Consider the following 15,754-nt stretch of genomic DNA (forward strand, 5'->3'; position numbering starts at 1 on the left):
CATATATGTCAAATACCAAGAAGATAGCGAGGAATCTGACAGGCCCTTGGACAAAATAACTGTTGAATTATTTATCTCCTGACTCCTCATTTCTTCACCTGTGGATCTTAAATCTCTTAAGTCTTTATCTCTCAAAGGGCCTTAAATCTTCTAGAGCTGTTGTGAAGACTAAAGAAAAACACTACAGGTATATGTATACAGTGTTTTGCCTTTAGTAAGGGGTACTAAGTATTAAGTTGTTATATTCCAACTAACCTTCTGGATAAGGAAAAATATCATTTCTTTTTGGTCTAGACTTTAAGAGTTAATTGTTTTTTACGTACAATCCTGCAAAATTAACATCATGAAAGTTAGTTGGAATAGAGCATAGTTTCCTGAGGAGAGGTGGGGGGAAATGGAGGTGCTGATATTTGTAGAGAGAAAACATACTAACTCTGGGGAAAGAGCAATGGAATGTAGAGGAGAGCCAGGATGGAGAGGGTTAGGGAGGAATTACTATGGAGCGGAGTGGTGTTATTTGTTGAAGAACTGCTGAAAGAGAAGTAGGATAGACCAAGATCTATCTGAATAGGCCTGGAGGATATCATTAGTTATTAAGTCCTTAGTTTGGGAGAATAACTGTTAGTGAAGTTCTAAGACTGATATTTGGGCTGATTTAGTCTGCAGAGATACTAGCCTGCTCCATAGCCTATTTTTCTCCAGGAAAGGACAAAGAATTTCAGGATAACCTTCTCAGTTGAGTCAAATGCCCCATTTGTTCAAAGCCAAAGTTTCTGCTGAAGAAATTATTCGTATGCTTTTTGGGGTAAGAATTGTGGGTACTAAGTGTATTAATAATCTCTTCTGCCACTGGGCATTTATTATCAAAAAGAAAACACATTCTAATCAAACAAGTGATCTTTCCAAACACAATCCCTTCCCATCCTCTCCCAGGATGAACACTTCCCTCTTGGGAAGATTCAGTTGATGTATCTTTTCTGTAGGAGAGCCCACTCATTTTATAAATTAGAGCTTTTTGATAGCAAGTGACAGAAATGCAACTTGAATTAAACACTCTAACATTCACCTTTATTGGCTCATAAAACTGGAAGGGCAGGGGTATACTGAGATGACCAGAACCAGAATCTATGACATTAACTTTCTCTTTCAATCTTTTATCTTTGTTTTTCAATACTTGTTGATTTCTGCTGCAAAGAGGTGAAAGTCAGAGAATGCTCCTTCCCTCATTTTCAGTTCAAAAAAGAAGCCTTGGGATGAACTCGGATTTGCCTCATAGACTTACCTTTCAACCAAACTCTGTTGGCCATGGAGATGAGGTTAGTTTCCTTTCAGGATGCATGTTGGGGGTTGGGAAGATCGTTATTGCCCCAAAGAAGGGGATGGGGGGGACTGTTGGCTCAGAATGTCCCCTGGGGGATTATTGTAAGCTAGGTAATGTCTTTTCAATTTGTGGTTACTATCTTGTACCCTAATACATTTTTGTAACTTCTCATTATCTGTACATTCTGCTGTAGATGAGCCTTACTTAGAAGACTCCCTTTGTATATCTGGTAGGACGAGTATTTGTTGAGCACTTATTGTGCACCTGATTTTGGGAGGAACTTGGGGCTACAAAAATTGATTAGAACATTGGTCTCTACCTTCCAGGACCACATACATGTCCACTTATACCTGAGAAAGTGCAGGTATGGTAAATAACCATTACTACAAGTCTATGGTTAATATTTTTAAATTAGTCTGTATTTAAACTATGGTTATTGTAGCTTTCATTTATTGGAATTTTCCTTTTTGTGTTTCTCTATCTTGTACTCTATAGATCACATTGGACTCCAGTGAGATTAAAGCAATAATAGCTGAATGTTTGGTTGCACTTTTTACTTCCGCCATAGCTCAAGAAGCTATATGATACATATAACAGTATGTCGGCTAGTTGCCTTGGTTACATATATGCGTTTTGCCAGACCTGAAGAAAGATATGGTCTCTAATTAACCTTAAAGTCAACAGGCCAAAGGCAAATATTTCATAACAACTCAGAAGGAGAGGCAGAAAATATCTTTGAAAGTGTAAATCTGAGATGACACTTGTAAGCTTGCTGAGATAGTAAATGAGGCTTCAATATTTATAGTATTATGAGGATTCAAAAGGCCTGGAGACTATAAAGCACAACACTAGAATGTTAACTAAGTGTATTTTTTCTCAGCTCCATCCTTATATTTGAATTTTTTGAAGAAAATTGGAAAAAAATTGGTTAAAAAATACATTTATCGCAATTTTAAAAGAATATTTGAATATCAAAATTAGGTGGTATTTAAAATTAATGTAATATTATAACAGTATTGTAATAATTGTAACAAAGGCACCACACTAATGCAAAATGTTAACAATAGGGCAAACTGTAGCTGTGTTTGTGGAAGACTATGTAGGAATCTGTACTTTCTACATGATTTTCTGTAAACCAATACCTCCTCTAATTAAAACAAAAATGCTTGCATATTTTAGCCTGCCCTCTTCCTTGTTTTGGGGGTTTAATTGGTTGTAGTTTCTCAAAATTACTTAAATCTTCTAAAGTCAAAAGTAATGCTTTATCATGCATGACCCATCATTTTGGGTTGTAAAATGTAGTGGACTAAGCATCTTGAACCTCCCATTTGTATTGATCATATTTTGTGCAGAAACATGGAAATAATTTGTAATTAAAGGGGCTATTTATTGATCACAACAGATAGTATTGTTGGGGATAGATTTAAATGCTGTATAATTTTTTTTTTATTAATTAAAAAAATTAACTAACACAACATTAGAAATCAATCCATTCTACATATGCAATCAGTAATTCTTAATATCATCACATAGGTGTATGGTCATCATTTCTCAGTACATATGCATCGATTTAGAGAAAGAAATAGCACGACAACAGAAAAAGAAATAAAGTGATAACACAGAGAAAACACAAATAAAAATAAAAAGTACAAAAATATATAAGAGAAAAAAAAAAACTATAGATCAGATGCAGCTTCATTCAGCGTTCCAACATAATTACATTACAGTTAGGCAGTATTGTGCTGACCATTTTTTTTTTTTTTTTTTTTTAGACATCATACCATTCTACATATGCAATCAGTAATTCTTAACATCATCACATAGATGCATGATCATCGTTTCTTAGTACATTTGCATCGGTTTAGAAGAACTAGCAGTATAACAGAAAAAAATATAGAATGTTAATATAGAGAAAAAAAATAAAAGTAATAATAATAAGAACAAAACAAAACAAAACAAGGACCTATCGCTCGGATGCAGCTTCGTTCAGTATTTTAACATGATTACTTTACAATTAGGTATTATTGTGCTGTCCATTTTTGAGTTTTTGTATCTAGTCCTATTGCACAGTCTGTATTCCATCAGCTCCAATTACCCATTATCTTACCCTGTTTCTAACTCCTGCTGAACTCTGTTACCAATGACATATTCCAAGTTTATTCTCGAGTGTCGATTCACATCATTGGGACCATACAGTATTTGTCTTTTGGTTTTTGGCTAGACTCACTCAGCATAATGTTCTCTAGGTCCATCCATGTTATTACATGCTTCATAAGTTTATCCTGCCTTAAAGCTGCATAATATTCCATCGTATGTATATACCACAGTTTGTTTAGCCACTCTTCTGTTGATGGACATTTTGGCTGTTTCCATCTCTTTGCAATTGTAAATAACGCTGCTATAAACATTGGTGTGCAAATGTCTGTTTGAGTTTTTGCCCTTAATTCCTTTGAGTAGATTCCCAGCAATGGTATTGCTGGGTCGTATGGCAATTCTATATTCAGCTTTTTGAGGAACCGCCAAACTGTTTTCCACAGTGGTTGCACCGTTTGGCATTCCCACCAACAGTGGATAAGTGTGCCTCTTTCACCGCATCCTCTCCAGCACTTGTCATTTTCTGTTTTGTTGATAATGGCCATTCTGGTGGGTGTGAGATGATATCTCATTGTGGTTTTGATTTGCATTTCTCTAATGGCCAGGGACATTGAGCATCTCTTCATGTGTCTTTTGGCCGTTTGTATTTCCTCCTCTGAGAGGTGTCTATTCAAGTCTTTTTCCCATTTTGTAATTGGGTTGGCTATCTTTTTGTTGTTGAGTTGAACAATCTCATTATAAATTCTGGATACTAGACCTTTATCTGATATGTCGTTTCCAAATATTGATTCCCATTGTGTAGGCTGTCTTTCTACTTTCTTGATGAAGTTCTTTCATGCACAAAAGTGTTTAATTTTGAGGAGTTCCCATTTATTTATTTCCTTCTTCAGTGCTCTTGCTTTAGGTGTAAGGTCCATAAAACCGCCTCCAATTGTAAGATTCATAAGATATCTCCTTACATTTTCCTCTAACTGTTCTATGGTCTTAGACCTAATGTTTAGATCTTTGATCCATTTTGCGTTAACTTTTGTGTAGGGTGTGAGATATGGGTCTTCTTTCATTCTTTTGCATATGGATATCCAGTTCTCTAGGCACCATTTATTAAAGAGACTGTTCTGTCCCAGGTGAGTTGGCTTGACTGCCTTATCAAAGATCAAATGTCCATAGATGAGAGGGTCTATATCTGAGCACTCTATTCGATTCCATTGGTCGATATATCTATCTTTATGCCAATACCATGCTGTTTTGACCACTGTGGCTTCATAATATGCCTTAAAGTCAGGCAGTGCAAGACCTCCAGCTTCGTTTTTTTTCCTCAAGATGTTTTTAGCAATTCGGGGCACCCTGCCCTTCCAGATAAATTTGCTTATTGGTTTTTCTATTTCTGAAAAATACGTTGTTGGGATTTTGATTGGTATTGCATTGAATCTGTAAATCAATTTAGGTAGGATTGACATCTTAACTATATTTAGTCTTCCAATCCATGAACACGGTATGCCCTTCCATCTATTTAGGTCTTCTGTGATTTCTTTTAGCAGTTTTTTGTAGTTTTCTTTATATAGGTTTTTTGTCTCTTTAGTTAAATTTATTCCTAGGTATTTTATTCTTTTAGTTGCAATTGTAAATGGGATTCGTTTCTTGATTTCCCCCTCCGCTTGTTCATTGCTAGTGTATAGAAATGCTACAGATTTTTGAATGTTGATCTTGTAACCTGCTACTTTGCTGTACTCATTTATTAGCTCTAGTAGTTTTGTTGTGGATTTTTCCGGGTTTTCGACGTATAGTATCATATCATCTGCAAACAGTGATAGTTTTACTTCTTCCTTTCCAATTTTGATGCCTTGTATTTCTTTTTCTTGTCTAATTGCTCTGGCTAGAACCTCCAACACAATGTTGAATAATAGTGGTGATAGTGGACATCCTTGTCTTGTTCCTGATCTTAGGGGGAACGTTTTCAATTTTTCCCCATTAAGGATGATATTAGCTGTGGGTTTTTCATATATTCCCTCTATCATTTTAAGGAAGTTCCCTTGTATTCCTATCCTTTGAAGTGTTTTCAACAGGAAAGGATGTTGAATCTTGTCAAATGCCTTCTCTGCATCAATTGAGATGATCATGTGATTTTTCTGCTTTGATTTGTTGATATGGTGTATTACATTAATTGATTTTCTTATGTTGAACCATCCTTGCATACCTGGGATGAATCCTACTTGGTCATGATAAATAATTCTTTTAATGTGTTGTTGGATACGATTTGCTAGAATTTTATTGAGGATTTTTGCATCTATATTCATTAGAGAGATCGGCCTGTAGTTTTCTTTTCTTGTAATATCTTTGCCTGGTTTTGGTATGAGGGTAATGTTGGCGTCATAGAATGAATTAGGTAGTTTTCCCTCCACTTCGATTTTTTTGAAGAGTTTGAGGAGAGTTGGTACTAATTCTTTCTGGAATGTTTGATAGAATTCACATGTGAAGCCGTCTGGTCCTGGACTTTTCTTTTTAGGAAGCTTTTGAATGACTGCTTCAATTTCTTTACTTGTGATTGGTTTGTTGAGGTCATCTATGTCTTCTTGAGTCAAAGTTGGCTTTTCATGTCTTTCCAGGAACCTGTCCATTTCCTCTAAATTGTTGTATTTATTAGCGTAAAGTTGTTCATAGTATCCTGTTATTACCTCCTTTATTTCTGTGAGGTCAGTAGTTATGTCTCCTCTTCCATTTCTGATCTTATTTATTTGCATCCTCTCTCTTCTTCTTTTTGTCAATCTTGCTAAGGGCCCATCAATCTTATTGATTTTCTCATAGAACCAACTTCTGGCCTTATTTATTTTCTCTATTGTTTTCATGTTTTCAATTTCATTTATTTGTGCTCTAATCTTTGTTATTTCTTTCCTTTTGCTTGCTTTGGGGTTAGCTTGCTGTTCTTTCTCCAGTTCTTCCAAATGGATAGTTAATTCCTGAATTTTTGCCTTTTCTTCTTTTCTGATATAGGCATTTAGGGCAATAAATTTCCCTCTTAGCACTGCCTTTGCTGCGTCCCATAAGTTTTGATATGTTGTGTTTTCATTTTCATTCGCCTCGAGGTATTTGCTAATTTCTCTAGCAATTTCTTCTTTGACCCAGTCGTTGTTTAGGAGTGTGTTGTTGAGCCTCCATGTATTTGTGAATTTTCTGGCACTATGCCTATTATTGATTTCCAACATCATTCCTTTATGGTCCGAGAAAGTGTTGTGTATGATTTCAATCTTTTTAAATTTGTTAAGACTTGCTTTGTGACCCAGCATATGGTCTATCTTTGAGAATGATCCATGAGCACTTGAGAAAAAGGTGTATCCTGCTGTTGTGGGATGTAATGTCCTATAAATGTCTATTAAGTCTAGTTCATTTATAGTAATATTCTGATTCTCTATTTCTTTGTTGATCCTCTGTCTAGATGTTCTGTCCATTGATGAGAGTGGTGAATTGAAGTCTCCAACTATTATGGTATATGAGTCTATTTCCCTTTTCAGTGTTTGCAGTATATTCCTCACGTATTTTTGGGCATTCTGATTCGGTGCATAAATATTTATGATTGTTATGTCTTCTTGTTTAATTGTTCCTTTTATTAATATATAGTGTCCTTCTTTGTCTCTTTTAACTGTTTTACATTTGAAGTCTAATTTGTTGGATATTAGTATAGCCACTCCTGCTCTTTTCTGGTTGTTATTTGCATGAAATATCTTTTCCCAACCTTTCACTTTCAACCTATGTTTATCTTTGGGTCTAAGATGTGTTTCCTGTAGACAGCATATAGAAGGATCCTGTTTTTTAATCCATTCTGCCAATCTATGTCTTTTGATTGGGGAATTCAGTCCATTGACATTTAGTGTTATTACTGTTTGGATAATATTTTCCTCTAACATTTTGCCTTTTGTATTATATATATCATATCTGATTTTCCTTCTTTCTACACTCTTTTCCATATCTCTCTCTTCTGTCTTTTTGTATCTGACTCTGGTGCTCCCTTTAGTATTTCTTGCAGAGCTGGTCTCTTGGTCACAAATTCTTTCAGTGACTTTTTGTCTGAGAATGTTTTAATTTCTCCCTCATTTTTGAAGGATAATTTTGCTGGATATAGGAGTCTTGGTTGGCAGTTTTTCTCTTTTAGTAATTTAAATATATCATCCCACTGTCTTCTAGCTTCCATGGTTTCTGCTGAGAAATCTACACAAAGTCTTATTGGTTTTCCCTTGTATGTGATGGATTGTTTTTCTCTTGCTGCTTTCAAGATCTTCTCTTTCTCTTTGACCTCTGACATTCTAACTAGTAAGTGTCTTGGAGAACGCCTATTTGGGTCTAATCTCTTTGGGGTGCGCTGCACTTCTTGGATCTGTAATTTTAGGTCTTTCATAAGAGTTGGGAAATTTTCAGTGATAATTTCTTCCATTAGTTTTTCTCCTCCTTTTCCCTTCTCTTCTCCTTCTGGGACACCCACAACACGTATATTTGTGCGGTTCATATTGTCCTTGAGTTCCCTGATACCCTATTCAAATTTTTCCATTCTTTTCCCTATAGTTTCTGTTTCTTTTTGGAATTCAGATGTTCCATCCTCCAATTCACTAATTCTATCTTCTGTCTCTTTAAATCTATCATTGTAGCTATCCATTATTTTTTCTATGTTTGCTACTTTATCCTTCACTTCCATAAGTTCTGCGATTTGTTTTTTCAGTTTTTCTATTTCTTCTTTATGTTCAGCCCATGTCCTCTTCATGTCCTCCCTCAATTTATCGATTTCATTTTTGAAGAGGTTTTCCATTTCTGTTCGTATATTCAGCATTAGTTGTCTCAGCTCTTGTGTCTCATTTGAGCTATTGGTTTGTTCCTTTGACTGAGTCATATTCTCAATCTTTTGAGCGTGGACAGTTATCTTCTGCTGCTGGCGTCTGGGCATTTATTCAGATTTCTCTTGGTGTTGGACCCAGCAAGGTTGTAATATTTTTCTGTGAAATCTCTGGGATCTGTTTTTCTTATTTTGCCCAGTATGTGGCGCACGTGGCACACGTTTGTCTCAAGTGTTTGGAATGGGTCTCCCCCAGTCACCGATCTCCGTGGCCTGGGGATTTCGGATCCAATTCTCTCCGTTGGTTCAGGTGCCGCGCGTGGTGGGGGCGTCAGCTGCCGCGGCTTGAGGGGACCCTGTGGCTGGTTGCGGGCCGCAGCGGGCCTGGGGGATTCCCCACCGGACCAGGAAGCCTCCCGTGTGGGGGTGCTACCGCTGCTTGGATAGCCCTCCTCTCCGAGACTCGTATCCGCGGACTCGAAGTAGAGACTCGAAGCCGCCCGCAAAAGAGGGGTGCCGCCTGCCTCGGCTTGGGAAACTTGCTTCTCCAATACTCTCAGCCGGCCCGGAAAGGAGGGAGGGAGTACCTCGGACCACCGCAGCTGCCGCTGATCGGGAAATCACGCGCCGCTCGGGGGTCTCACCGCAGCCGAGTCTCGCAGTCAGTCTAGCCAGCCCAGACTTTGGATAGCCCTCTGATCTGAGATTCGTAGCCGCGGACTCAAAGCCGAGACTCGAAGCCGCCCGCAGAAGAAGGGCGCCGCCTGCCTCGGCTTGGGAAACTTGCTTCTCCGATACTCTCAGCCGGCCCGGGAAGGAGGGAGGGATTAGCTCGGACCGCCGCAGCTGCGGCTGCTTGGCAAATCACGCACTGCTCGGGGGTCTCGCCGCAGCCAAGAGTCGCAGTCAGACTTGCCAGCCCAGACTTTGTATAGCCCTCTGATCCGAGACTCGTAGCTGCGGACTCGAAGCCGAGACTCGAAGCCGCCCGCAAAAGTGTGGCGCCGGCTGCCTTGGCTGGGAAGCTTGTCTCTCTGAGTCTCTCAGCCAGCCCGGGAAGGAGGGAGGGATTAGCTCGGACCGCCGCAGCTGCGGCTGCTCGGGGGTCTCGCCGCAGCTGCGGCTGCTCGGGGGTCTCGCCGCAGCCAAGTCTCGCAATCAGACTTGCCAGCCCAGACTTTGGATAGCCCTCTGATGCGAGACTCGTAGTCGCAGACTCGAAGCCGAGACTCGAAGCTGCCCGCAAAAGTGTGGCGCCGGCCGCCTTGGCTGGGAAGCTTGTCTCTCCGCGTCCCTCAGCCAGCCCGGGAAGGAGGGAGGGATTATCTCGGACCGCCGCAGCTGCGGCTGCTCGGGAAATCGCCCGCCGCTCGGGGATCTCACTCACCGCAGCCGAGTTTCGCAGTCAGACTAACCAGCCCAGACTGGGTTACGCTGTGTGTCCATTCCCTGCTGTAGCCCCGGGAGCTGTTCTGTACTGTTTCTGTTCACCTATTAGTTGATTTGGAGTCGGAGGAACTAAGACGCATGTACCTTACTAAGACGCCATTTTGGATCTCCCCCCTAAATGCTGTATAATTTTGTTATCACATGTAAGAATGGACAATCAAGCATTTGAAACCTTCCAGAAAAGTAGGGAGGAGGTTTTCTTTGGTTAAAAAAAGCTCTCAAAATAAGAGAAACTTGTGAGAGTTAATAGAGCTGATGATTTGGGGAATATAAGTAATATATAGTATATATAAATATGTAAGAGGAAGAGAAAACATACTCTATGGCAAACCAAACATTTTAAATTGAAATTAATACAGGTATCTTCCCTTTTCTTTCTTGTCTTTTTATCTAGCCTTCTTATTTTTTATTGTTTCTCTATAGTTTAACAGATGCATCTAGGAAGTAAAATCTCTGAAGGGTCTATACTTTATTAAAGATTAAAGTAGATTCTTTATACTCTCAAATCTGTTGGCCTGTTTAATATGTTGCTAGTACAAAAAATTTATTCAGTCTTCATGTATTCTGCATGGCTTTCTCATTCCCCCTTTTTCCAACATAATTTCTGTTTCATGGTGAATGAAATCTTGCTTTCAGCAATTTCAAAGTAACTTCACCTTATCCACATGATTTTAGGGATCAGAGAAGAGGCTAGATTAAATATTAACCTTCAGATGCATTGTTCATGCTGATACACAGGCAAATCTGACTTTTCTGGGCTGATGTGGCAGGGGGTCCTATTTCTTCCAGCTGTAGGCTCAAAATTATGGAATCTATGCAATGTTAAGGCCTGCTTTGTGTGAAATTACACGATAAAATGAACATTAGAAACTTGGCCAGATATTCCTTTTTATTAATAAAAAAGTGAAGAAAACCCCCACTGCTATAAGCTTAAAGCCTTTTTTGTTCTTCTTCCTTTTTAAATTTTATTTTATTTTTTTAACTTTCATGCCACTCTGAATTTTATTTCCTTTTTCTTTTTAGTAGTGATAACTACACTACTAAAAAGAAGTAGTGCTCCTAACAGGAAATTCTACATCTCTGATGGGGTGGGTGGGTTCTCTAAGATTTTCTGACATCTTTGTGAATTGTCTCATAGCTATAGAAACTTTTTCCCTCTGTGATATGTGGATTGTGAAGTTACCATGTTGACTCTATTCAATAACTGGGGTTAAAATGGGTTGGAGAAGAACATGCTATGACCACTGTTTACGACAAAGCAATGCTGACTCAGATTTCACTGACAGCTGGAATTGCATATTATGTTTGACCGATGTAAGTAAAGATTATGTTTAGAAGTTAAATTGTTCTTTAATTATTCCATTGTCATTTACTGGTGAGGAACATTGGATATAATCCTCCCTTTAAAAATATATTATTGTATTCTTCCTAGTTGGATTTGAAATGGCTTTCTTCCACAGACGTCAAAGTTTATACCATATTATCTTCACTTAGCTGAAGCTAGTAGTAGCATTATTTTTAATAAGTGGCAGAGCTGGGGATCACAGCTTTGGCACAATTTCTTGAATTTTCAACCTGTCACTCCACATATCATTTGGCCTTCCTAGATAGTTTTTTCTTTTTTCCTTTTTAAGCAATATAAAATGTTTATTTTCTTTTAGATAAAAAATCTGCCTACCTTTTTCATAAAAAAATGAGATAATTAGAAATTGTTTAATATAGATTAGTAGACTGACAATTTTAAATTTCTAGTTGGACCATCTAATCCTTTTTATTGGCATTTTCTTCACTTTAAAAGACAGGCATTATTTATTTCTACTTTCCTAAGGCTTGGGCACTGTCACAATATTCTCCAAGCTCTTGAAATCTTGCTAATAACTTAATTTAATTGTTTAATTACCCTGAAATATGTTAGCATTGAGCAAAAGCAATTTGATCATCTTTAACTAGATCTATTCCAATTTTATAACCATAGAGTCTTAGTTCAGGTTTGACTGCATTTGTGCTCAGAATAAAAATGACCTTATGATAAAATCAAAGTTAACAAAATTTTTAGCATTTAAATAATTTTTACACTACCTCCTATTTAAAGCTCCTTTCCTTGTAAGGGGCAGACCTTACTGAAGTGTTTTTTTATGCCCAATGTTCAGATTCTCCAAGCTCCATAGATGCTTTCTGCTGAAATCTCCAGTGATGTGTTGGAAAGGGATTTAGGATAAAGGCAGCCTCTAATTCCTGATTTGCATTTCTGTCTCCTCTCTTGTCTCTCTTTTCACCTTTTCCTTTTCTCCTTGATCCTGAAATCTTTTCTTATCTAGGAGAACTGCTATAATTCCTGCTGTTAAGTCTCAACTAGAGACACGATTTCCTGCAGGGGGGAGGAAATGTTGCAGCTCTTTCTTGATTCAAAGAGGTGCAGGACCCTGCTGAGCAGCTGCAGTACAGCAATTCCCTGCTTTGGCAGGTGTTCTTAAGGCATGGATCTGGTGAACTGAGATGGTTTCTGGTCAAGTCATGACCATATCTACTGTGGGATGACCATGTCAAGTTGGGCAGATGCCTCTGAGTACTGAGATCTTTTACTTATCATGACTTATGTTGATAATAAATAGATACATTGCAATACTAGTCTTTATATTAAGTTGTTTGTGCTATGACTATTATTGTTCAAGAATTGCATTTTCTAATTAATGGAAGTACTTAAGATACATTATCTATAATAATAATTTTTAATGATGAGAATGAATATGGAAATTAAGCCAGAGCATAAAATTAAAGATATTTGAATAAACATAGTACAATCAAGTAAAAATTACCGATGCCTTTATTTGACACTGGGTTATGTGGAAAATAGCACAAGAACATACGTGCTTTGGAAGTTGAAAGTATACCAGATTTTGACAGCACAATTGCATAAATTACCAAGTAGTTTGGATATTTTTTTCCTCTGTAAGTGTTCATCAAGTAAAAATAATAGTTGCAAAGTTGAGTTTTGAATTAAATTAGAGTGAATAAATCCATATTGCAAAAAATTGTTAAACATGTTTGTTCTTTGAAACCATAATTGTGTTCCTATGTTGACCTAGTGCCTAGGTAATAGTTATTAAGTAAAATAAAATAGCCACCTGCATTGGGCATTGCTGGGAGAAGACCCCCTTCTGAGAAGACTTTTCCAGGGAATAAAAACAATTGTCCTGCAGGGTTTTTTTGAGAAAATGGCACACCCACTACAGAGTTGCTGATAAGTAATACCTGATGATAAAATAGTTTTGGTCCAGTAGAGAATGCTTATCAGAATGGACAAGCATACCATAATAATCCATGTATATTTTCTCCCACTTTGTAACACCCCCATATGTAAAATGGAAACTTAATATTAGCCAATCAGAACATTTCCTCATTTGCTTCTGCATTCCTCCTATATGAGCTTCCCTTTCCATCCCCTCAGTGAAATTCCTTTCTACTTTCTGAATGGGGTGCTACCCAATTCATGGATTGCACAATAAAGCTAAATTGTTTGAAAAAAATTTTCTTTAGGCATTGTGAAAGATGGTGAAATATCGTCCTTAATGTATAAAGAGATGTGTTCTCTAACCAATAGGACTAATTAGAAGGGAAATGTAATGTATTAAGTCAATAGCTAAGCATCTAAATGTACTTGGTTGCAGGAGTTTATAAATATAAAATCATGTAGTTCTGTATAGCAGATGTAGTTTTTATGCCATAATAGTGTTGCAATGTAATAACCTGGTGGATTTAGAGACGCATGTCTTAGCCAGTGTTGGGGATTGAATCATATCCTCCACAAAAGATATGTTCAGGTCCCAACCCCTGGTCCTGTGGGTGTGAACCATTTGTAAATAGGAACTCTGAAGATGCTATTGTTAAGGTGTATCTAAACTCAATGAGGGTGGGTCTTAATCCAATATGATTGAAGTCTTTATGAGCAAAGGAAATTGGACACAAAAGAAAAATCCACAGGAAGGAGCCAAAAGCTGGTTCAGTTCAGAAGACAACTGAACCTGGAAGAGAAAGACTATGAATATTCTATTTTCTTAAGACCATAAATGTGAATCAAGTTATGGGCATAATTAGAATTAAGACCAAATGTGGTAGAAATCTAGGTTAAAGGTGAACTGCACATACCCACTTTTAGTTTCTTGGTAAAGGGATCTCTCTTTTCATGTTAGTAAATTTAAAAATTTGGGGGGATAACAGTGTGAATCAAGTAATACCTCCCAATGTATCTATGCTTTAACCTCTGGGTCCTGTGAAGGTGTTATATTACCTTCACAATGTCTAGGCTCTAACCTCTGGTTCTGTGAAGGTGTTATACTACATGGTATAAGGGCTTTGAAGATATAATTGAGGTTACGGACTTTAAAACAGGGAGATTATCCTGGATTATCAGGGTGGGTCCACAGCAACATAAACCCTTAAAAGCAGGAGAGGAAGTCAGAGAGATGTGGCCAAAGAAGACAAAGGAGATGCAGTAAAGAAGAAGTTGGAGATATCCCAAGTGTGGAAAAATTTGATGAACTGTCACTAGCTCTGGCATGCAAGAACTAGAGAGGCCTTAGTAGCTAAGCATGGCTCCCCAGCTGTCAGCCAGCAAGGAAACAGATACTTCAATCTTCCAACCAGAAGGAACGTGATTCTGCCAACAATCCAAATGCACTTGGAAATGAATTATTCCCAGAACGTCTTGTTAATAGCCCAGCTGGCCAACGCTTGATTTTGATTTGTGAGACCCAGAGCAGAGAAACCAGTTGAGCCAAACTTGAATGTTAGGAAAGTCAGGGACACAACTAGTGTCCATCTCCAAACCATTGTCTACCTCTGCCTCCTTTTATGTTGTGTGAAGATGTTTCAGTGTGTTTCTGTTTCACAGCCTAGGGGAGATGTTAGGTCTAATGAAAAGGTGTCACCATACCTTACACCCAGAAAGTGGGAACAAATGGTTTCAGTTGCTTATCAGAGTGGGAACTCTCATTAGCAGGGCCTCTTCCCCCAGGGAGTGTATAAATACCCTGCCCTTTGGCAGCACAGCTCTATCTCTTTTCTCCAACTTGAAGTGGGTCATATGAAGCAGCCATCCACCAACCTGGATCCATGCAGTTGGCCTCCCAGGAAGATTGGCCACAATGGGTTCTCTTCCCTTATTCTTTTGGAGTCTTTGTGCTGTATGAGTGATAGAGCAGTCATTTGCTGAAAGTTTCTATTTTGCCTGAGCCTGTGTTCCCCTGATGCACAATAAAGAAACTCACTCCACATTGTACATCTGTGAGATAATAAATTTGTATTGTTTTAAGCTGCTAAATCTGTGGTATTTTGTTAGGGTAGTGATAGAAAAATAATACAGTAAGGTATAATAAAATGCCTATCTTGATATATTGTTCTTTGTCTAAAACCCCATGTAATCACCATCCAAATCAAGATATAGATTATTTTCAGAATTTTAGAAGGTTTCCTTATCACACGTATCTCCCTGCCTCCCCTAGAGGTAATGAATATTCTTTGTTTTTGAAGAATATTCAAATTCTTCAAAATTTGAATTGAACTTCGTGAAAAGGAATCATGTATGTACTCTATTGTGTCTAGCTTTTTAAACTCATCAATATGTCTGAAAGGGTATGCAACAGCAGTAATATGCAGCTTTTTAAAATTGTTTTTCATTGTATGAATATACCACAATTTATTTATCTGTTCTGCCATTAATGGATATTTAGGTTGTTTCTGGTGTTTGACTATTATGAATAAAGCTGCAATGAACATTTCTTTTTTGCTCCTCAAATAAACATCAACTTTATTTTTAACGTTTTGGGTGTAAATGCCAACATGAAGCAGGGACAGACTTAATCATTTACTTTATTTTATAGGTGGGTTGGTGACCTAATGCTGCAGGATTATTAACCAGATAGTGCACAGGAATGCTCACATGAGCCACTTACAACAATGAACTCTCAGCATCAGGGTTTTATACAACCAAACAAAACTAACCAACAGAAATCATCATCAGCAGGCAGGGGAAGACATTGCTTAATTAGCTATCATAGAGAGAAACAGATCAAGAA

General features: G+C 37.9%; 1 long non-coding RNA gene across 1 annotated transcript in view; it reads left to right on the forward strand.

The window, feature by feature from the left end:
- Nucleotides 1-15,754, forward strand: part of LOC143676434 (uncharacterized) — a 51,983-nt gene that overhangs the window by 9,133 nt on the left and 27,096 nt on the right. Inside the window, exon 5 of the long non-coding RNA XR_013172079.1 lies at nucleotides 1,196-1,316. This is a non-coding gene — a long non-coding RNA (uncharacterized LOC143676434). The remainder of the gene's footprint in view (nucleotides 1-1,195; nucleotides 1,317-15,754) is intronic.

This window comes from Tamandua tetradactyla, chromosome 3 (genome assembly GCF_023851605.1).
Source record: "Tamandua tetradactyla isolate mTamTet1 chromosome 3, mTamTet1.pri, whole genome shotgun sequence".
Classification (NCBI taxonomy): Eukaryota; Metazoa; Chordata; class Mammalia; order Pilosa; family Myrmecophagidae; genus Tamandua; species Tamandua tetradactyla.